The sequence below is a fragment of the Tamandua tetradactyla genome, chromosome 4 (assembly GCF_023851605.1).
Source record: "Tamandua tetradactyla isolate mTamTet1 chromosome 4, mTamTet1.pri, whole genome shotgun sequence".
In the NCBI taxonomy this organism is placed as follows: domain Eukaryota; kingdom Metazoa; phylum Chordata; class Mammalia; order Pilosa; family Myrmecophagidae; genus Tamandua; species Tamandua tetradactyla.
This window is the reverse complement of record NC_135330.1, coordinates 68,192,203-68,216,551: the sequence shown is the minus strand read 5'-3', so window position 1 is coordinate 68,216,551 and position 24,349 is coordinate 68,192,203. Positions and strand designations below refer to the sequence as shown.

The window sequence follows — 24,349 nt, the reverse complement described above, 5'->3', positions numbered from 1 at the left end:
AAAGTATCTTTGGGGTTACCATGGATACCAGAGACAAGCATTCTCTCACAACTGCTTTATGTGTCTCATCAAACACAAGAAAACCGACAGGGCAGGAATCTAAGCCATCTAGATTGCATGCATTTCTGTTTGTATCACACATGCTTTTAAAAAAAAAATAGACTATCAGTATCTTTTCATTTAAACAAAACAACAACCAGCAGATTATTTTAAAAATCTTAATCAATATCAAATATCAAATCACTGGTTAGTAAATAAGAGGTAATAAGAAAGAAAAGATACAAGATTAAAACAATCCAATACAACAATTCATCAGTAATCCATAGGATCCAGAGTAAAACCTATAGTCCAAAGTAAGCTTGAGTTTTGAGATCTTAGGTAATAAAAACTTCTAATATATTAACGACAATATCTCATACAGGTATTCATATTACATAGCCCATAAAAGACTTCAGATGAGCTTATTTATGTGAACATATAGATTGTTCAGGTTAAGTGCTAGCTCACAAAACAAAACAAAACAAAACATCATTACAAAATGGAATAGAATGTTTTCTTTTATTATCAGGCAAAATTAGGCATAAAAATTTTCTGGACTATCACAGAAATCATCTTATTCTACCTATACTTTTCTTTGTTCTTACTGTATATATTTAATGTTTCTTAATTAAAATCTTCTACTAATTGTTAGACCTTTTTTAAAAAAAAATCAGGAATTGAATATCAAACTCACCTTCCAACGAACGACATATTTAAAAAAATATTTTCGAGCAACTCCATTTGTGACTTACATTTTTAAAAAGAGTATAAATATGTATGACATGGTGAGGTGGACTTCCTAGCAAAGATATATAATTTCATTTTTAAAGACAAATATAAACATGTAAATCATAAGTTTCATTCTCTTTACATAACATAACAAGTCATAATTATTAAATGTTGCCAGATATGTTTCTTTATCAATGTTTAATTATTCTATTAATGATTAAGAAACAGCAGTCTAGTAATACAAATTATTCCTTCTAAAAGAACTTCTGGCTGAAAGCATCAAATGTATTGATAAAAACAAATATTTCTATCCCCTAATGCATGAATATAGAATTTACTAAAGAAAATCTTTTGAATTTATAAGCAGCATAAATCATACACAGATTTCTTCTGATAGTTAATTTCACACAGAGGTTCTAAGTCAAATCTTACAGTGCCTAAATTTCTTCATCTGTAGAGGATGAAACATCTTTTGTAGTTATTGAAAGGTGGTGAAAACTTTCAAATAGAAACCATAATAACAGTTATAGGAAATAAGATTATTCAGTTTAAGTGCGAATTATCTGAAAGAAAAATAAAACACCAATGAAATTCTTAATAGTAATCACAGGAAATGCTTTTCCTCATCAATAAGGAATATACCAAAAGAATGGGCAAATAAAAAAATAATAGTCAAACTATCCTTGTTGAATTAAGTTTATTAGCAGAGAAAATTTATCAACTTAAAACAGCTTCTTTCATGGTTGCCACTAGGGACCCAGGTTCGCTGCAAGTGATGTGAGGAAATAATATGGGAGCTCTATGCTAAAAAGCACACATCTGATTTCAGCTTGCCTACTCAGTGCCCACAAGAAAACAAAATTCAAACCATTTAAAACAATAAAATAATAATTTATGGTCTACACAGTACTTAGTAGGGGTTAAGAATGTGGGCTTGCAAATGTTCATCAATGACAAAGTGGCTAAACAAGCTGTTGTGTATACATACAATGGAATAATACATAGCTGTAAGACAGAATAAAATCATGAAGCATGTAATATGGATGAACCAGAAATTAGCCAGAAACAAAAGGACAAATATTGTATGGTCTTACTAATATCAATTAACACTGAGTGAACTTTGAGAGTTGAAGGTAAGAACACAGGTTATCAGGACATAGGACTAGGGTAGAGATTGAGCATTTGGTGATGAATGAATACAGTTTGTAAAAATGGAACTGATTGTAAAAATTCAGAAATGGATAGCACAATACTATCTGACTGAAGCACAATAATATAGGTACACTGAATGAAGCTGAATGTGACTATGATTGGGGGCACATACGAAACCAGAAGGAATGATAAGAGAATAAAGACTGAGATGGTATAACTTAGGAATGCCTTGAGTGGACAATGATGATGATTAAATGTACAAATATAAAAACGTTTTGCATGAGGGACAACAAATGAATGTCAACATTGCAAGGTGTGAAAATGGATGGTATAGAGGGAAAAGTACAATTAATGCAAGCTAGGGTCTACAGTCAACAGTAATATTGTAATATGCTTCCACCGAATGGAACAAAGGCATTACACCAAAATTAAATGACAACAGGAGTGAGGCATGGGGAGGGGTATAGAGTCTATGTGGAAGAAAAGGAAATGTCTTCATATAGATTATATGGGCAAAGGCATGTCTACACACTTAGGTTGGATTGTATGATGTGTGAATAAAACTATTTAAAAACGAACAGAGAGAAACAAGTGCTAGAGAAAATGTAGAGAAAGTGATGTATCTATTCATTGCTGGTAGGGATGCTGAGAGGTGCAGCTTCTTAGAGGGTAGTGTGGTGGTTTCACAGGAGGCTACGGGTGGGGTTGACATATGATTCTGAAACCCTGTTGCTCAGTATGCACCTGGAGGAACTGAGTGTGGGGACACAAACGAACATTTGCACACTGATGTTTATGGTGGCAGTGTCATGATTCATAATGGATGGAGGTGGCCTAAGGGGACAACAACTGAAAGAAGGAAGGGGAAACTGTGGTGTATACATAAAATGGACTTCTGAGCAACCACGAGAAGGAATGAAGTTGTGAGGCATGCAACTAGGTGAATGAACCTTAAGGACTATATGTTGGATGAAATGTCAGAAACAAAAAGACAAATATTATCATGTCTCACTCATATGGACTAACTATAATATAAAACTTGGTGAATTGAAGTCAAGAGCATGAGTTATCAGATTGGAGCCTATTATAAAGGGTCCTAAATTTAAGCTCTTACAGCAGTCCCATATTAGGAGTAGTAACTGTTATTTCTAAATTCTGAGATACTGCACTGTTTGTTAATAACCTGGTCATTCCCAGAAACTTTGGGTATTTATGTGCCACCTGAGACTCAGAGTTGGAGCTCTGAAGCTATGAAAGTGAGCAGTACTCCATACAGGAACTGTTTTAAAAGTTGAAAAAGGGATCAGACTTCAAGCAGAAATATGAAAAAAGCTGGTCTGGATAGGAATAAGGTGGATAAGAAAACAGAGTAAAGGATGATATCAACCATATTTTAAAACTTCATTTCTGTGTGAGACTAACGGGAGAGATGTTTATTTGGTGCAAAATTTATATTTTGGGTTGCACATTACCTAATTTAACTTGTATGGTCAGTTTCACTGAACACCATAAGTACATGGACTCTTGAATAGGGTGTGAGATCTTGCTGTTTTGTCCAGCTTAGTGTGGTGCCCTGATATTTCCCAGAGTAATTTGGGCAGTGAATAAAGAAATATGTGCAAAGCCCCTTGGGGAACTGGGAAAATATGGAGGAAATATTCAACTTCCCCAATTGGAGAATTCCTGATATTCTCACAAGCAGCGGGACAACCAAATCAACAGGTTGAGCCCTTGATCTTGGAGTTCACCCCTATGAAACTTATTGCTGCAAAGGAGAGGATAAGCCCACTTATAATTACGCCTAAGAGTCACCCCCAGAGAACCTCTTTTGTCAGGTGAACTGACTGCCCCACCCGCTACGTGGGATATAACTCCCAGGGGTGTAAATCTCCCTAACAACTGGGACAGGACTCCTAGGATGAGCTGGGACCTGGAGTCATGGGATTGAGAAAGACTTCTTGACCAAAAGGGGGAAGAGAGAAATGAGACAAAACAAAGTTTCAGTGGCTGAGAGATGTCAAACAGAGTCAAAAGATATCCTGAAGGGTATTCTTAGGCATTACATAGATATCCTTTTTTCAGTTCATGGTGTATTGGAGTGGCTGAAACTGTTGGACTGTGTTCCAGTAGCCTTGACTCTTGAAGACAATTGTATAACAATATAGCTAGTACAATGTGACAGTATGATTGTGAAAACCTGATATCTAATGCTCCTTTTATCCAAGGTATGGACAGATGAGTAAAAAAATATTGATGAAATACAAATAATAATAGGAGGATAAGGGGTAAAATAAATTGCCTAGATTGAAACACTAGTGGTCAGGGGGTGGGGTAAGGGATATGGATGTATGAGTTTTTTTCTTTTTATTTCTTTTTTGGGAGTTCTAAAATGTTCTAAAAATGATCATGGTAAAGAATATACAACTATGTGATAATATTGTGAGCCACTGATTGAATACCACATATGGACTGTATATGTGTAAAGATTTGTCAAAAAAAAAAAAAGAATGTGGACTTGTGGGCTTGGTATTGGACTTCCTGGCTCTAACTCTATTTCTACCAATTACCTGTTGTATGACCATGGGAAATTTGCTTACATCTCTTTTGTCTTTATTTCCTCATCTGCCCTCAACACAGGCTATACAGGATTCTAACATATAAAAGCCTTTTAAAGATAAGCTCATGATATAAAACTTTAAAATATATTTTAAAAAATTGAACAATAATTGTCAGATCCAATATGAGGATTTACAACCACCAATAACTTTAGAATACAGAACTCACTGATAAGAGATTATAAATGTTTTTAAAATGCTTAAGGACTCAAAATAGGTTTTAAAAATAAGCAAAAAATTAAGTAAAATGGCAGAACTGAAAATAAACAAACAAAACCTAAAAAGTGAAAATGTAGTACTTAAAATCTAAAAGACAACCATAGTTTAAACAATGGTTAGGCAAAGCTGAATAGACAATTAGTAAAACAGAGAAAAGAAATGAGGAAGTAACACAGAAGGCAGTACTGGAAAATGAAGAAGTAAAAATTGTGAAAGGGAAATTAAGAGACATGAAGGCTAAAATGAAATGATTCAATATAAATATATAAGAAATTCCAGAAGAAGATAGAGGCAGTTCGAATAACTGACGAAATTTTTCTAGAACTAGTAAAAGAACACTTAACTCCGTATTTTAAAAATTTAATGACAACGAAGCAGGACAAATTAAAAAAAAAACTATCTACACATTGTTTTGAAATTGTAAACCAGTGAAAATAAAGGAAATCTTAAAAAAGACCAAAGAAAAAAGAAATTGCCAAGCAAACACTAACTGAATTTCTGCTAATAGAATCTCACTGAAGGAATTACTGAAGAATGTACCTCAAATCTGGGTTAATAGTATCTAGGACTTCTTTATACTGTTCTGTAAAGACTGAACCATATTAAAATTATACATCTTTGAATGGTACCTCAGGACTTTAAGTCAACTATCTTAGTGGGGTAAGATGCTCCAAGGAACTGCTCCCACACAGAATCTTTTCACAATTACCAAATACTGGAAAAGCCATTTTCTTCAAAACTATGGAAAACACCAAACCAATAAAATGCAGCTTTAAAAATGGTAGTAGAAACCTGCACACCCTTGTTGCTCTTCCCTACCTTATTGGCAAGGTGAATAGTCAACCTGTGCTCCATTATGGGTCTCAGGCTCTGTAATGGAGCAGGCAGAGGAACCACTGTGTATATGCTTGGTAGACTGCATGTTGGTGCCATACATAAGGTAGGAGCCTGAAGACTGGGAAACTTGTCTCTGGCAAGCCCTTCTAGAACTTGCCATGCAGGCAGAAGCAGTTTACAGACACCTAAAGCAATATAATAATTAAGTCCAAATGATTTGAGTCAAAGGATTATATGATTTATACCATAAAATAGATCACCTGGTAAGGGTGGGGTAGATGAAGATGGAGTCAATTTCATAGGGAATAGAGGGGATAGTCTTGGAAATGGGGAACAAGATACAGGTTCAGAAAACACTGAGAGGACCATCACTCCACTTTTGTCTTGGGCTTATCTTTGTGATAGGAGAGCTAAGCTCTGAAGGAGCATACAACACCAAGGAATAGACAATTTGCAAAGAATGTGAAAGGTGTTTTCTGCATTGGTTTGTTTTTCTTAGCTCCTGCCAGTCAAGATATCTTTATCATGTCACTAGATGGCTAAAAACTTAGGTAACAGACAGTTCAGGGACTAAATCTCACAGTTAACACTTTAAAATATTAAAATATTAAAACATACAATGTGTAACTAGTTCAACAAAAAGGTGGTGGGACAGGGGAGTATAGGAACAAAGTATGTGTAGGCTACTGAAGTTAAGTTGGTATTAAAATCATGTGACTGTTACAGATTTAGGAGGATAATTTCAAGTCCCATGGTAATTATGAAGAAAATAAATGAAAAATATAAACAGAATGAATAAGAAGGAATTCAAAATAGTACACTTCAAAAAAATCAAATAAATTTGAAAACAAGTATGAGACTTACAAAGACCAAATAGAAAAATAGCATAAGAAAATGCTGCATTATCAGTAGGGTAAAATGTAAATGATGTAAATACTTCAGTTAAAAGGCAGAAACCAGTAAAATAGATTTTTAAAAGCATGATGTAACTATATGCTGTTTACAGGAGAGTCACCTTAAATCTAAAGAAAAAAGAAGGAGAAAGTAAGAAAATTGAAAAAAATATTTCATATAAACAGAAATACAAAGAGAGGTGTGGTAGATAAACTAAAAGGAGATGTAATACACTTGAATTCAAACTATTACAAGGGACAACTGTATCTCAATATATTGAAAGGACTTCAATAAGAAGCCATAAAAATTATAAATATATATATATATACCTAATGGAAAAGTCCCAAAATATTTGAAATAAATACTGACATTGGAAGAGAGAAATAGACAGTTCTACATTAACAGCGGACAAATTCAATAGACCACTTTCAATAAAGTATAGAACCTATAGACAGATGATCAATAAGGTAATAGAAGACTTGAGCAATACTCTAAACCAACCAGATCAAAGAGACATATACAGAACACTTCACCCAACAGTAACAGAATACACATTCTTCTCTAGTGCACAAGGGTCATTCTCCAAGATAGACCATATCTGGGGAAATAAAACAAGTCTCAAATAAAATAAAATTTTTAATAAAAATAAAAAAATATTGAAATCACAAGGTAATTTCTCTGACCACAGTGGAATGAAACCAGAAATCAATAAGAGGGAGAAAAGGAAAATTCACAAATATGTGGAAATTAAACCATGTACTCTTAAACAATGGGTCAACAAAGAAACGAAAAGAAATTAGAATATATCTTGAGGTAAGTGAAAATTAAAACACAACATACCAAAACTTATGAGATGCAGCAAAGGCACTGCTAAGAGGAAAATGTATAGCTCTAAAATACCTATGTTAAAAAAAAGAAGAAATGAAGATGTTTGTATAATGGTATAGCTTTTGCAACGTGACTGTGTGATTTTGAAAACCTTGTGTCTGATACTCCTTTTATCTATGGTATGGACAGATGAGTAAAAAATATGGATAAGAAATGAACAACTAACAGGGGGAACAAAGGGTAAAACAAATTGAATAGATTGAAATACTAGTGGTCAATGAAAGGGAGTGTTAAGGAGTATGATCTGTATGAGTTTTTTTTTTTCTTTCTTTTGCTGGAGAGATGCAAATGTTCAAGAAAATGATCGAGGTGATGAATACACAACTATGTGACGATATTGCAACCCACTGATTGTAACCATGCTAAGAATGTTTGTATGTTTGTTCGTTGTTTATAATAAAAATATTTTTAAAAACCATCTAAGGTCCAATCCAACAAGGATCTTTATAAAAGTGAGCCTTAATGAACCTTGAAGACATCATGTTGGCTGCAATAAGGCAGTCACAGAAGGACAAATATTGTATGACTTTACTTATATTAAAAAAATTGAATAAGAAAATTCATAGAGTCAGAAACTAGAATACATGTTACCAGGGGCCTGGCTGGAGCAGAGAATGGGGAGTTAATGCTTAATTGGCACAGAATTTCTGTTTGGGGTGATGGAAAAGTTTTAAAAATAGATGGCGGTGATGGTAGCACAATATCGTGAATTGTGTATTTGAATGTGATTAAAAGGGAAAATTTTAGGTTGTGTATATATGTTGCTAGAATAAAATTTTTTAAAAAAACCATAAAAATCCATAAAAAAAAGAAAGATCTCAACTCAGAAACCAAAATTCAAAACTGGAGAATCTAAAAAAATAAGAACAAACTAAACCCAAAGGGAGCAAAAGGAAAGAAATAAAGATTGAAGTAGAGATAAATGAAATAGAGATTTTTAAAAATAGAATTTAAACAACAAAAAATTCTTTGAGAGATTGAAATATTAAGCAAAAATCTCACAACAAAGAAAGTCCAAGACCAGATGACTTCACAGGTGCTTTTTACTAAGCGTTCCAAGAAGAATTAATACCAGTTCAAAATCTTCCAAAAAACCAAAAAAGAGGGAACATTCCCTGTACCAGTTTGAAACTTTTGTGTTCCCCAGAAAGGCCAAGTTCTTTAATCCACATTCAGTACTGCTGGTTTCAATGGAGATGTGACTCACCCAATTGCTGGTGGTAACTTTTGATGGTTTCCATGGGTATGTGTTTCCATTCATTGAAGGTGGGGGCGCTTACTGGGGCCAGTTAAGAGGGAATCATTTTGGAAAAAGCTACAGAGCCACCAGTACCCATAGAGCACAGACAGCCAGAAACCTTTGGAGATGCATAAAAAAAACGCCCCTATGGAAGTCACTGAAAAAGCCTGGAGCAAAATCTACCAGTTGTTGCCATGAGCCTCTCAAGCTAAGAGAGAAAACCCAAATATCTTTGACCTTCTTGAACCAAGTTATCTTTCCCTAGATGCCTTAGTTTGGACATTTTTATAACCTTGTCTTAATTTGGACATTTTCACGAACTTAGAACTGTAAACTTGCAACTTAATATACTTCCCTCTTAAAATGCCATTCCATTTCTGATATATTGCATTCTGGCAGCTTTTACAAACTAAAACACTTCCTAATATATTCTATGAGGCCAACATCACCCTTGTACCAATGCCAAATAAAGATGTCACAAAAAAAGAAGTTACAGACGAATATCTCTTATGAATAGAGATGCAAAAACCCTAAACAAAAATAGTAGCAAACCAAACCAACTCCAACAGCACACAAAGAATTATATACGATGATCAAGTGGGATTTATCCTAGGTATGCAAGGGTGATTCAACGTAAGAAAATCAATAAATGTAATACCCCATCATATTATAACGAAGGGGGAAAAAAAACCCATGATTATCTCAGCTGATGCAGAAAAGGCATCTGTCGAAATCCAGCATCCTTTCTTGAAATAAACACTTAGAACACTAGGAATAGAAGGCAACTTCCTCAACATAATGAAGGGAATATATGAAAAACCCATTGTACCACCAGACTCAATGATGAAAGCTTTCCCTCCAAGATCTGGAAGAAGATACGAATGCTCACTGAAACAACTGCTATTCAACACTGCACTGGAAGTTTGTGCCAGAGTAATAAGGCAAGAAAAAAGAAATAAGGGCATCCGAACTGGAAAGGAAGAAATAAAGCTTCCACTATTTGCAGATGATGTGATCCTATATACAGAAAGTCCTATGCACAAACAAAGCTACTAAGGCTATAAACAAATTCAGCAAAGTGATGAGGTACAAGATGAACTCACAGAAGTCAGTAATTTCTACACACTAGTAGTGAGAAATTTGGGAAGGAAATCAAGAAAGAAATTCTTTTTTTTTTGCATTGCAGCTAAAAGAATAAATTATTTTGGAATAAATTTAACCAAGGAGGTAAAAAAGTCTTACAAAGAAAAGTATAAAACTTTGTTAAAAGAAATCAAAGACAATCAAAATAAATGGAAGGACATTCCATATTAATGGACTGAAAGACTAAATATTGTCAAGATGTCAATTCTACCCAACATGATTTACGGATTTAACACAATCCCATTCAAAAGTCTAACATCAATTTTGCAGAAATGGAAAAGCCAATCACCAAATTTATCTGGAAGGGTAAGTGTGCCCAAGATAAAGAAGAATGAAGTTGGAGGCCTCCCCCTTCATGGACTTTGAAATTTATTACATAGTTACAGTGGTCAAAACAGCACAGTACTGACAAAAGGATACACACACCAATGAAATTGTATTTGCAGCTTAGAAACAGACCCTCAAAATCATGGTCAAATGATTTTTGATAAGGTTTCCAAGTCTGCTCAACTGGGAAAGAATAGTCTCTTCAACAAATGTTGGGAGAACTTGATATCCATATTCAAAAGAAAGAAGGAGAACCCTTTCTCACACTATATATAAAAATGAATTCAGGGCAGGCCACCATGGCTCAGCAGGCAGTTCCTGCCTGCCATGCTGGAGACCCAAGTTCGATTCCTCGTGTTTGCCCATACATACACGCAAAAAGAATTCAAAATGGATAAAAGATCAAAATTTAAAACTAGGACAATTAAACTCCTAAAAGAAAATGTAGGGAAGCATTTTCAGGATCTTGTGTTTGGCAACGAGTTTCTTAGATTCTCTACACCCACAGCACAAGCAACAACAAAAATAGACAAATAGGGGGTCACATCAAAATTAAAAACGTCTGTATATCAAAGGACTTCATAATGAGAGTAAAAAGAGAACCTACAAAATGGAAGAAAACATTTGGAAACCACATGCCCAGTAAGGGTTTAGTTTCAAATTATATAAATAAAATCACAGAGTTCACAAGCAAAAATATAAACAACCCAATTAAAATGGGAAAAAGTACTGAACAGATATTTCCCCAGTGATATACAAATGGTAAAAAGCACATGAAAAGATGATTAACATCACTAGGCATTAGGGAAATTTGATTCAAAACCACAATGAGATACCATTTCACAATCATTTCATGGCTATCATCATTATTATTATTATTTTTAATACTAACTCCTTTTATTCTCACAACTGTAAGAGGGGTACTATTATTACCCCCATTTTACAAGTTGTAAAGAAACAAGGGATCTCAAAATTCTTGCTCATAATAATATATGGCTATAACTATTCACTTGCTTTAGTGTGAAGCATGAAATTAATACGGTCCCTTAGAAATTCCCAATTGTGCTTTCTTTTCTCTTCGTTCTTTTTCTAGTTTTTAAACTTTTTTTTTAACTGTATAGTATAATAAATATACAAAGCAAAGAAATAAAAAAGCAATAGTTTTCAAAGCATTCTTCAAAAAGTGGTTACAGGATAGATTCCAGAGTTTGTCATGGGCTACCATACAATCCTCTCATATTTTTCCTTGTGGCTGCTCCAGAATATAGGAGGCTAGGCTAGAGGGCTTAAATACTCCAGGGATGAGCCTAGCCCTGGCACTGTGGGATCAACAAAACCATCTGACCAAATGGGGGAAAGGAATTGTAACAAATAAGGTATCAGTCGCTGAGAGAGTTCAAATAGAGTCGAGAGGCTACTCTGGAGGTTGCTCTTACACAAACATCAGTTAGAAATTCCTAAATATCATAGCATGCCAACCCCCAAACTAAAACCATTCCTGTCAATCCTAAAGAATACTTAGGGCATTATGTAAGATTCTACAAAGGTTCAATACACTAGGGTAACTTCCCAGATGCCTACAACCTCCAGATGGGTCCCTGGACCAGATAGGTCCTGAAATGCAGAAGGCCAGCCTCTCCAGAATATCAACTAGTTCCATTCCCCTATCCCATATTACCGACAACCCCTTTCAACATGAGAAAACTGGAATGGGCATAGCCCAAATAACCCTAAAGAGTGGGGGAAAGATCAAAGATATTGGTGGAGCTATACAAAGAAGGTAGGGTTTAACAAATGAGTATGACTGCTGAATCATTATATTGATATTTGTTTTAGTCTCTTTTATCTTAGAGCAGCTAGAAATAAAAAACCAAAATTATGGAACTGTAATCCATACCAAACTCTGAAATCTGTTCTATACCTGATTGTTGCGATGTGCTTTGAAATTTATTGCTTTTTTGTATATATGTTATTTTCCACAAAAAGAAAAAAAAATCAATTGTTATGATAAATGCACATCTATATGACAATATTGTGATCCACTGATTGTACAGTTTGTTTTTTTGTGTGGAAGGGTGCATGGTCCAAGAATGGATGACTGTATACTTTGAATGATTATATCATACGTGAATATATAACATATCAGTAAAAAATAAAAAATAAATAAAATAAATAATTAGAATAAACAAATTGATAGTGTGAGAAACTAGACTAGGTTACCAAGGGTATGTGTGGGTGCAGAGAATGGAGTGTTAATGCATAAATGGTACAGAGTTTCTATGTGAGATGACTGAAAGTATTGTTAATGGATGGTGGTGAAGGTAGCATAACTGTGAACAATGTTAACAGCACTGATTTATATAGTTCAATATGGTTAAACGGGAAATTTTAGGTTGTATGTATGACATTAGAATTAAAATTAACAAAAAAAATCTATAGGATTGTATAACACAACGAACCCTAATGTAAACAATGGGCAATGGTTAATATTAAAATTCAATAATGTTCGTCATCAATTGTAAGAAATGTACCACCATAAAGCAAGGTGTTAATAATAAGGTGGTTCATGGAAACTCTATTTTATGCATGATTTTTTTCTAAACCTATAATGTCTCTAATTTTAAAAAAAAGTTTGATCATGACAAAATCAGAAAAGGACAAAAAGTAACCGAAAAATGGGGTAAGCAGAACAAAATAAGATGGTAGAAATAAATTTGAAAATACAATTGTAAAATATTGCCAATATTAGATATCTACAAGACATTTAATTAAAAAATACAGACTCATTGATTGCAAAGTATAAAACATAGACTTGGCAAATATCAATGAAAAGAAAGTTATTTAGGTTTATTATACCAATGAAATAGTTTTGAAGCCACAAAGAAAAGGCATAAAAATAAACATATAAATAGGGGTACCACATGATAGATGGGAAAAGTAACCAAGAAGATGTAAACTTGTAAACCTGTAAATCCCTAATAATTTATCTTTTAAGAGGCATAAAGAAAAATTGATAGAATTATAAGGACAAAAACTACCAAACCCACAATCATACTATAAAATTTGGCACAATTCTCACAATAATTAAAAGGTAAACCAGAAAAATGTTAGGAAGTATACAGCAAATTTGAACATAATTAGTTAAGTTTGATTCAAAGGACATCCATTGACCCTTGAGATCAATTTTCAAGAATACATATTCTTTTTTAATTAAAATTGTTTTTATTAATACTACCATATCAACAAATCAGAGCAGAAAAACCACATGATCATCTCGATTGATGCAGAAAAGGCATTTGACAAAATTCAACATCTTTTCTTGTTGAAAACACTTCAAAGGATAGGAATAGAAGGGAACTTCCTCAACATAATAAAGGGACTATATGAAAAACCCACAGCTAACATCATCCTCAATGGGGAAAGACTGAACATTTTTCCCGTATGATGAGGAACAAGACAAGGATGTCCGTCCACTACCACTATTGTTATTCAACATTGTTTTGGAAGTTCTAGCCAGAGCAATTAGACAAGAAAAAGAAATACAAAGCATCAAAATTGGAAAGGAAGAAGTAAAACTCTCACTGTCTGCAGAAGATAAAATACTGTATGTCAATCCCCCCGAAAAATCCACAGCAAAACTACCAGAGCTAATAAATGAGTACAGCAAAGTGGCAGGTTACAAGGTCAACACTCAAAAATCTGTAGTGTTTCTATACACTAGTAATGAGCAATCTGAGGGGGAAATCAAGAAAAAATTCCATTTACAATTGCAACCAAAAGAATAAAATATTTAGGGATAAATTTAACTAAGCATACAAAAGGCCTATACAAAGAAAACTACAAGAAATTGCTAAAAGAAATCACAGAAGACCTAAATAAATGGAAGGGCATACCATGTTCATGGATTGGAAGACTAAATATAGTTAAAAAGAAGTTAATTCTACTCAAATTGATTTATAGATTCAATGCAACGCCAATTAAAATCCCAAACACTTACTTAGTAGAAATAAAAAAACCAATAACCAAATTTATCGGGAAGGGCAGGATGCCTCAAATAGCTAAAAATATCCTGAGAAAGAAAAATGAAGTTGGAGGTCTCACACTACCTGACTTTAAGGCATACTATGAAGCTACAGTGATCAAAACAGCATGGTACTGGCATAAAGATAGATATACTGACCAATGGAATTGAATAGAATGTTCAGATATAGATCCTCTCATCTATGGACAATTGATCTTTGATAAGACAGTCAAGCCAACTCATCTGGGACAGAACAGTCTCTTCAATCAATGGTGTCTGAAGAATTGGATATCCATATGCAAAACAATGAAAGAGGATCTATATTTCACACACTACACAAAAATTAACTCAAAATGAATCAAAGACTTAAATGTTAGAGCTAAGGCCATAAAATTTTTAGAAGAAAATGTAGGGAAATATAAAACTTATAATAGGAAGGGGTTTCCTAGAGCTTACACCCAAAGCAGGAGCATTGAAAAAAGAAATAGATAAATGGGAACTCCTCAAAATTAAACACTTTCATGCATCAAAGAACTTTGTCAAGAAAGTAAAAGATAGACAATGGGAGACAATATTTGGAAAAGATATATCAGACAAGGGTCTAGTATCCAGAATATATAAAGAGATTGTTCAACTCAACAACAAAAAGACAACCCAACTACAAAATGGGCAAAAGACATGAACAGACACTTCTCAGGAGAGGAAATACAAATGGCCAAATGGCGCATGAAAAGATGCTCAATTTCCCTGGCTATTAGAGAAATGCAAATCAAAACCACAATGAGATATCATCTCATACCCACCAGAATGGCCATTATCAATAAAATAGCCTATTGAGATAATGGCCATTATCTCTGCTGGAGAGGATGTGGAGAAAGACGCACACTTATCCACTGTTGGTGGGAATGTAAAATGGAACAACCACTGTGGAAGGCAGTTTGGCAGTTACTTAGGAAGCTAAGTATAGAATTGGCAATGATCCAGCAATACCAATGCTAGGTGTCTATTCAGAGGACATGAGTGCAAGAACACAAATGGACATTTGTACACCAACATTTATATCACCATTATTTACAATTGCCAAGAGATGGAAACAGCCCAAATGTCCATCCACAGATGAGTGGCTAAACAAGCTGTGGTATATACATATGATGGCATATTACGCAGCTGTTAAGACAAAATAAAGTCATGAAGCATGTAACAACATGGATGGACCTTGAGGACATTATGCTGAGTGAGGTTAGCCAGAAACAAAAGGACAAATACTGTAAGGGTCTTACTGATATGAACTAAGATTAATGAGTGAACTTGGAGATTTTCAGTTAAGAACAGAGGATATAAGGAGACAGAAATAGGGTAGATTTTGGGTAATCACAGCTGAAGGAATACAGATTGTGCAACAGGACTGATTGTAAAAATTCAGAAACGGATAGCACAATACTACCTAATTTTAGCACAAGAATGTTAGTAAACCAAATGAAGCTGAATGTGAGAAAGATAGAGGGAGGAGGGCTGGTGGCACAAATGAAACCAGAAGGAAAGATAGATGATAAAGACTGAGATGGTATAATCTAGGAATGCCTAGAGTGTACAATGACAGTGACTAAATGTACAAATTAAAAAATGTTTTTACATGGGGAAAGAACAAAGGAATGTCAACATTGCAGGTTGTTGAAAATAGATGGCAATTCATAGTTAAAAATTTTAACTTATGTGTGAGACTAAAACAAAATATTTATTTGGTACAAAATTTATATTTTGACTAGTGCATTTTCTAATATAACTTATATCGACAGTTTAATTGAACAACATAAATATATGGAACCTTGAATAGGGCATGAATTTTTGTAGGTTTGTTCAGAGTGATGCCCCGATAAATCCCACAGTGATTTGAACAGTGAATAAAAATGTATTTCCAAAGTCCCCTGGGGGGAATGGTGAGAAAGGGGGAAAATTCAACTTCCCCATTTGGAGAATTCCTGCTATTCTAGCAAGCAGTGGGGACAACTAAATCAATAGGCTGAGCCCTCAATCTTGGGGTTTGTTTATATGAAACTTATCCCCACAAAGGATAGACTAAGCCTACTTAAAATTAGGCCTATGAGTCACTCCCAGAGAATCTCTTTTGTTGTTCAGATGTGGCCTATCTCTCTCTCAGCCAACACAACAAACAAACTTACTGCCCCTCCCCCTCTCTACGTGGGACATGACTCCCAGGGGTGTAAACCTCCCTGGCAATGTGGGACAGAAATCCTAGAATGAGCTGGGACTCAGCATCAAGGGACTGAGAAAACCTTCTCAACCAAAAGGGGGAAGAGAGAAATGAGACAAAATAAAGCGTCAGTGGCTGAGAGATTTCAGAGTTCAGAGATTATCCTGGAGGTTATTCTTATACATTCTATAGGTATCCCTTTTTTAGTATAAAGTGTATTAGAGAGACTAGAGGGAAGTGCCTGAAACTGTAGAGCTGTGTTCCAGTAGCCATGTTTCTTAAAGATGAAGGTATAATGATAGAGCTTTCACAGTACGACTATGATTGTGAAAATCTTGTGTCTGATGCTCCTTTTATCTACGATATTGACAGATGGATAAAAAATATGGATTAAAAATAAACAAATCATAGGGGGAACAAACATCAAAATAAATTGAGTAGACTAAAATACTAGTGAACAATGGAAGGGAGTGGTAAGGGGTATAGAAAAAATAGGGGAATAAAGGTTAAATATATTGAGTAGATGGAAATACTAGTGGTCAATGAGAAGGAAGGGTAAGGGGTATGGTATGTATGAGTTTTTTCTTTTTCCTTTTTATTTCTTTTTCTGGAGTGATGCAAATGTTCTAAAAAATGATCATGGTGATGAATATACAACTATGTGATGATATTGTAAGCCACTGATTGTACACCATGCATGGAGTGTATGTTGTTTTGGTTTGATAATAAAAAATAGATTTAAAAAATTGTTTTCATTAGAGAGGCTGTAGATTTACAAAACAATCATGCTTAAAATACAGGATTCCCATATACCACTCCACCACTAACACTTGCATTGGTGTGGAAGGTTTGTTACAACTGATGGCAACATTTTTTTTTTGTAATTCTGCTATTTTTCAAGCAGTAGTTACATTTGTTACAATGGGTGAAAGATTATTAAAGTAGTATTATAACTACGGTCCATACTTTACATATGGATATTTTCCCCCATGTTCCAGACCTATTTTCTTTTTATGCAAGTCTTTATTTCATTGCTCACCTACCCATACACTGGATAAAGGGAGTGTCAGTCACAAGGTTTTTACAATTATTTGGTCACAAGATAAAAACTATATAGTTATGCAATCATTATCAAAGATCAAGGCTACTGGATTATAGTTAAACAATTTCAGGTATTTCCTCCTGGCTATTCTAATACACTAGAAACTAAAAAGAAATATCTATATAATGAATCAGTAGTCATAATTGTTTGTTAAATCCTAATTTCTCAATTACACCTCCTCCTTCTCATTTGAGCATTCTCTCAATCTTCAGGGATATTTGGGCAATGATCATGTTAGCTTTTTCATGCTGGAAAAGGTGTGCTGACCTTATGGGGTAGAGGAATGAAACTGGATGATGTTCTTGGAGAGATTGGTATCTCTGGGTTTCAGGGCTTATTTTGCATAGGAACAATCTGGGAGGCTTAAGTTTCTGAAAAACTAACCTTTCTAGGTAAAACATGTAGAGTCTTAGATATAGCCCAGGGTGTTCTTTAGGTTTTCAGGAATACTACTGGTTGGGGCTTGGCATACTGTGGCAATTTGCAATATCTGGATGAAGACTGCATAAGAATAACTAACCTCCAGAATGACCTCTCAACTCTATTTTAAATCTCTTAGTCACTGAGAAACATTATTTTGTTTCACTTCTTTGTCCCTTTTTGGTCAAGAAGGCATTCTCAATTCCATTATACCAGGGCCAAACTCATCTCTGGGAGTTATGTCCCTCATTGTGAGGGAGACTTACACCCCTGGAAGTCATACCCTATGTGTGTGTGTGGGGGGGAGGATAATGAGTTTATTTGCAGAGTTTGGCTTAGAGAGAGGCCACATCTGAGCAACAAAGGGGATTCTCTGGGGGTGACTAAGGCATAATTATAAGTAAGCTTAGCTTTGCATTGCAGAAAAAAATTTTCAGAAGGGCAAGCCTCAAGATTGAGAGCTTGGCTTATTAAATTGAGAGTCACTTGTGCTTGGGAGAATATCAGGAAGTTTAATAGTTCCACATTTTCCCCCAGTCCCTCAAGGAGACTTTGCAAATATATATATTTTTATTTTCAACCTAAAATATTCTGGAATATATCAGAGTTTTACATTAAGCTATACAGAATAACAAGATTTCATTCCATATTTTAGGTTTCATGTTATTAGGTTGTTTAAATAAACTGAACAGACAGGTTAAATTATATAGTGTGCTCCAGAAAACTTAAATTTTTGATAAATACACATCTCTTCCTTTGGACTCACGCAAGTAGACACTTCAAAATACAGGTAATGTTATTCTTTACCCTTAGCTCTGATCAACCTTAGTCCTAACCAGACCCACTTCATTCATATCTCTAAATGAAGTCTGATCTCTTTTTCAGCTTCTTTAACAATTGCTTATGGAGTAATGCCGATATTCAGAGCTGCAGAACTCTAATTCTGAGTCTCAGGCATCACACAGATACCTAAACTCCAGAGAACTATCAGATTATACACAAAGAACACAGCATCTCAGAATTTAGAAAAAACATCTAAAACTCAGCAATAAATAGTTGCTGTAAGAGCTTTATAATCTAGGAACCTTTACAATGAGCCTTACTGACCATTCTGTACTCCTTAATCATTGATTTCCCGAATCTGCCCATTTCCTATCCTCCAATAACCTATGCTCTCTGTAGTTTATAATAGTGAGACCACACAATATTTGTCCTTTCTTTTCTGGCTTATTTCACTCAACATAATTTCCTCAAGGTTCATCCACCTAGTTGCATGCCTCATGACTTTACTCTTTTTGCAGCTAACTCAATATTCTGTTGTATGTATACACCATAGTTTACTCTTCTGTTTATCTGTCAATGTACTACGAGGCCACCTCCATCCATTGGCAATAGTGAACAAATGCTTCCATAAACACCAGTGTGTGAAGGTCTATTTGTGTCCCTGCTTTAGTTCTTCCAAGTATATACTTAATAATGGGGTTGCAGGATCATATGGCAACCTTACATTTAGCTTCCTGTGCAACCACTACACTGTCCTCCAGAGGGGCTGCACCATTCTACTTCCCTACCAACGATGAATAGGTATATCTCTCTCCACATCTTCAGCATGTGTATATTTTTAAATCATTTTAGTCACACACCATACAATGCATCCTAAGTGCACAATTGCTGGCTCCTAGTATAATCACATAGCTATGCATTCACCACCACAATCTATATAAGAACATTTTCATTTCTTCTGCAAAGAAAAAAGAAGAGGAAAAAAAGAAAAGAAAGAAAAAAGAAATAGTAACAACAACAGAAATCCCTTGCCCTTCCCTCATATCCTCCTGTTATTGATATTCAGATTTGGTATATTGCCTTTGTTGCAGTTAATGAAAGAATATTACAATGTTACTGTTAGCAATGGATCCTAGTATGTATTAATGTTGTTTTTCCTGATATTCAGTCATTCTCCCTCATGTAAAAACTTTCTTATATTTGTACATTTAATCATCATCATTGTTCACTTCAGGTTTCATTAAGTTATAGAGCCCCAGTTTTTATCCTCTCTTTCCTTCTCGTGTTCCCAGTCTTCCTCTTTCAACCATACTCACACTCAGCTTTGTTCATTATACTTACAACATTGTGCTACCATCACACAGAAGAATACATATTCTTCTTCCCCCCTTCTCTTTTTTTTTTTGCATGGGCAGGCACCGGGAATTGAATACATATTCTTTTGATAGATATCTTTAACATTTACACTGCTCCAAATACACATGTAATAATGACAATACAATGACCACAAAAAGCAGTCTTAATAAATGGCAAGAATCAGTTTCAAGTAAAATTCTATCATCTGATCACAACACAATTAATTTAGAACTCAGATATTCTAATGGAATGAGAGAAAACAACTGTAAATCATATATGTGATAAGGGTTTAACATCCAAAATATATAAAGAACTCCTACAAGTCAACAATAAAAAGGCAAATGACCCAAATAAAATATGGGCAAAGGACGTGAATAGACATTTGTGCAAAGAAGATATACAAATGCCTACACATACATGAAAAAAATGCTCAATATCATTACCTGTTAGGGAAATGCAATTCAAAACCACAATGATATACTACTTCACATCTACTAGGATGGTCATAATTCCTATAATCAAAAAAATGAAAAGTATGTGTTGGCAAGGATGTGAGAAATTACAACTCATGTGCATTGCTGGTAGGTTGTGAAAATGGCACAATCATTGTGGAAAACAAAATTTGATGGTTCCTCAAAAAGTTAAACATAGAATTAACATATGACCTAGTAATTACACTCCTATGTGTATATACCCCAAATAACTGAAAATAGGGGCCCTAATAGTTATTTGTACACCAGTATTCACAGTAACATTATTCACAAAAGTTAAAATATGGAAACAATCCAAATGCCTATCAACAGATGAAACGATCATCAAAATGCAGTTTACAGTACAATGGAATATTATCCAACTGTAAAGAGGAATAAAGTTCTAGTACATGTTATAACATGCATGTACCCTGAAAACATTATGCTAAGTGAAAAAAGTGAGACATAAAAGGATAAATATTGTATGATTCCATTTATCTGACATATCCAGAATAGGTAAAATCACAGAGACAGAAAGTTGATTAGAGGTTATATGGAGCTGGAGGGAAGAATAAGAGTTAATACTTACTGGGTACAAAGTTTCTCTATGGAGTAATAAAAAAAATTGGTAATGGATGGTGGTGATGGCATAAAACACTGTAAATGTAATTAATGTCACTAAATTGTATACTTGAAAATGCCACGTTTTGTTATATATGTTACCACAATATATTATTTAAAACTATTAATTGTATCCTCTTAAATTTCTAATTTTTTCTTGATTAAATCTCAGGTTCATCTGTTTTGTTCCTCTCATAAAGATAAATTTTTAGATTGACTGACTTATTCATTCTTTCGTATTTTTTATTTGCTTTTTCTTTTTTACTTTCCTCATAATCCCCCCCCCCCCCTTAACCTTTGTTTTATTATCTTTCCTTTAATTTCTTAGGTTGGAAGTCGTGGTGGACACTAGGGATTAGCACTTTGAACACCCATTCTGACTTTCTTCTATTGTGCCTTCCCACATTCTAAGTTAGAAAGAAAAAAACAAAAACCAGATTCCTAGGTTCCTCTGTACTTGTGGGAAGAGAGCAGGGAACGAGGCATTCAATTTGCTGACAAACACTCTAACAGAGTGATGTAGTTATGAAGACTGTAGTTATAGCAGTGACTTCTCACTTAAAAAAACAGCACCTGGTCATGGAAGAAGTAACGTTTGTCTCAATGTCCCAGTTCTGGGAAGTGGCTTTAAGAGTACTTTCTAAAAGCTTAGACTAGAGCAACATTGTTCAACAGAAATATAATTGATCTTACAATTATCTCCCAAAGTACAGTGAACAGTAGCTTTGGCTTTTAAAGAATAACCCCAAATCAGGGTTTTAATAGACAATACAGGACTAGATAGAGAGAGAGAAATTAATGTGTTCCAGTTGCCTTCTTCCTTGTTCTGCCCAAGCAGGAAGTTGCAGAGCAAATCTCCAGTTCTCAGGAAGTCTGCATCAAATTGATGCATTGACATCCTGTTGAATATGGTCTTAAAATTATTTTTCAATTCTTACTATCTGAATTAAAACACTGGGTAATCTTTCCTGAAATTATGGTTCCTTTTACCCTCAAAAGATTATGTTCATTTATTCTAAGTGACAAATGGAATATCCCTATGACTAATAATAAAAGTTAAAGATTTTTTTTAGTTTTACATATAATTATAACTGTTTATATTCCTAGTCCTTATCCTTTATTCATTTGATCTTTCAAGTAGGTCCCTGTTAACAAAGTTCCAATCCATCACCTATGAAAGTAATAGTAAAACAAATAAACAAAACCCTCAGTGGAGCATCCTAGTGTTTCTTTCCAAGATAGACCATGTAACATTGAAGTGTGGGAGGTGATATGGTGCTGATTCCAACTCCTCTAGCAACTAGCTGTATAACTTTGGCTAAGTCCCTTAACTTACATGGCTTCAGTTTTCTAACCTACAAAATGAGAGGGAGGGGTGACTTAAATGATTTAGTACAACCTGTGCAATTCTATGGGGGAATAGAAATCTTTATCTTAAATACTGTAAAGCAATACTTTCCAAATTAAACAAACAACATATTCTATGTGTAAGTTGTAGGATAAATATGGTACATATTTCTAGATTGGTTAGGATTCTTTATGGTTGCAAATAATAGAAATTCTACTTGATATTACTTAGGCAAGAAAGTGCATTTACTGTAAAGATACAGAGATGTTTCACAGAACTCAAGGACTGAAATTAGGTTGGACATAAGGAGCCAAAAGGTAAATATCAGAAGGACTCTTCCTCTCCTATCACTCCCTTCCTTTGCGTATCTGCCTCATTCCATTTTCTCATTGTAGACCAGGTTTTTCTGCTTCTCCTAATACATGACAGAAAATAGGACACTCTGGTAGCTCTTGAATATACAAGTTATAGTTCAGACACATGAAGAAGACTCTTTAAGTCCAAAAGCCTTATTTTCAGGGAAAGGCCTTCTAATTGGCCCAGTCTGGAGTAGATGCTCATCCTGGGACTAATCATGTCATCTATGTTTGGGACCACTTAAATTGAACATGACAGCTTTCGACACCATCCTGAGGAAGGGAAGGAGGGAAATTTCTAGAAAGGTGGTAAGAGCATAAAATTTAATTGCTACAATCCATAGACTTTATTGAGATTTCACAAGTTTTTATAAACTCATTTATGTATGTATGTGTTTTTATAGTACTATACAGTTTTATCACTGTGTAGTTTCATGTAATGACCACCACAATCAAGATCAAGAGCTGAATCATCAACCCAAAGGCTCCCTCATGCTGTCCCTTTATAGCCACACCTACCTTTCCCCCATCGCTAAACCCTGGCAACCACTAATCTGTTCTCAGTCTCCTTAGTTTTGTCATTTAAAGGCATCAATGGCTAAAACAGATCAATAGAATCAAGAGGCTATCCTGGAGGCTATTCTTAGGCAAGCTTCAATTATATATTGCTAATTACCACAGTTTTGGTCTGCTAAACTGCAAACAACATCACTCCAGTTTAACTCTTAAGAACACCTAGGGCTCTAACTGTGACTCTAAATAAAGTTTAATGCACTAAGTTTGCTTTCCTGGAAGCTATCATTTCCAGGGGGTTTCTAGGCCAGATAAATCTGAAACCCAGAGGTAACAGCCTTTCGGAAAGGTCCCTATAGATTGAGAGAAGGATCAAAGGAGAAGGAGGAGTTATAACAGAGAAAATAGGATTTAACAAACAAGGCTGACTGCTGAATCACTATATTTGTATCTCTTCTATCCTCCAGTGTTTTGGAGCAGCTAGAAGGAAAAACTTGAAATAGTGGAAAGGTAACCCATAACAAACTCTGAAATCTGTTCTGTAACTACTTGTTGAAGTATACTTTGAAAATTATTGCTTTCTCTTTCTTTTCTTTGTATATATATTTTACGTTACAATAAAAAAAACATTTTTAAAAAACAGTATTATGCGAGTGGAATCATATAGTATGTAGCCTTTTCAGTTTGGCTTCATTACTTAGCATGTTTCCATTGAGATCTATCCAAGATGTTTCATGTATCAAGGTATGGTTGTATCATAGTTTAACGAATCACCCCCTGAAGAGCATTTGGCTGGTTCCCAATTTTGTGCTATTACAAATGAAGTTGCTATGAACATTAAATATATAATGGGAGCCTCAAGCAAACCAAATGATAATTTTAGATTTTCTAGTAGCCACATTAAAAAAAAAGTACAAAGAAACAGGTGATACTCATTTTAAATATATTTAATTTAACCCAATATATCAAAAGTATTACCATTTCAACATACACTCTATATTTTAAAATTAATTAGGTATTTTACACTCTTTTCTTCAAACTAAGTCTCCAGAATCTGTTGTGTA

General features: G+C 34.5%; 1 protein-coding gene across 7 annotated transcripts in view; it reads right to left on the bottom strand.

Annotated features, from left to right (window-relative positions):
* SYT14 (synaptotagmin 14) overlaps positions 1-24,349 on the bottom strand; it is a 297,741-nt gene that overhangs the window by 120,696 nt on the left and 152,696 nt on the right. The gene's annotated exons all lie outside the window — the stretch shown is intronic.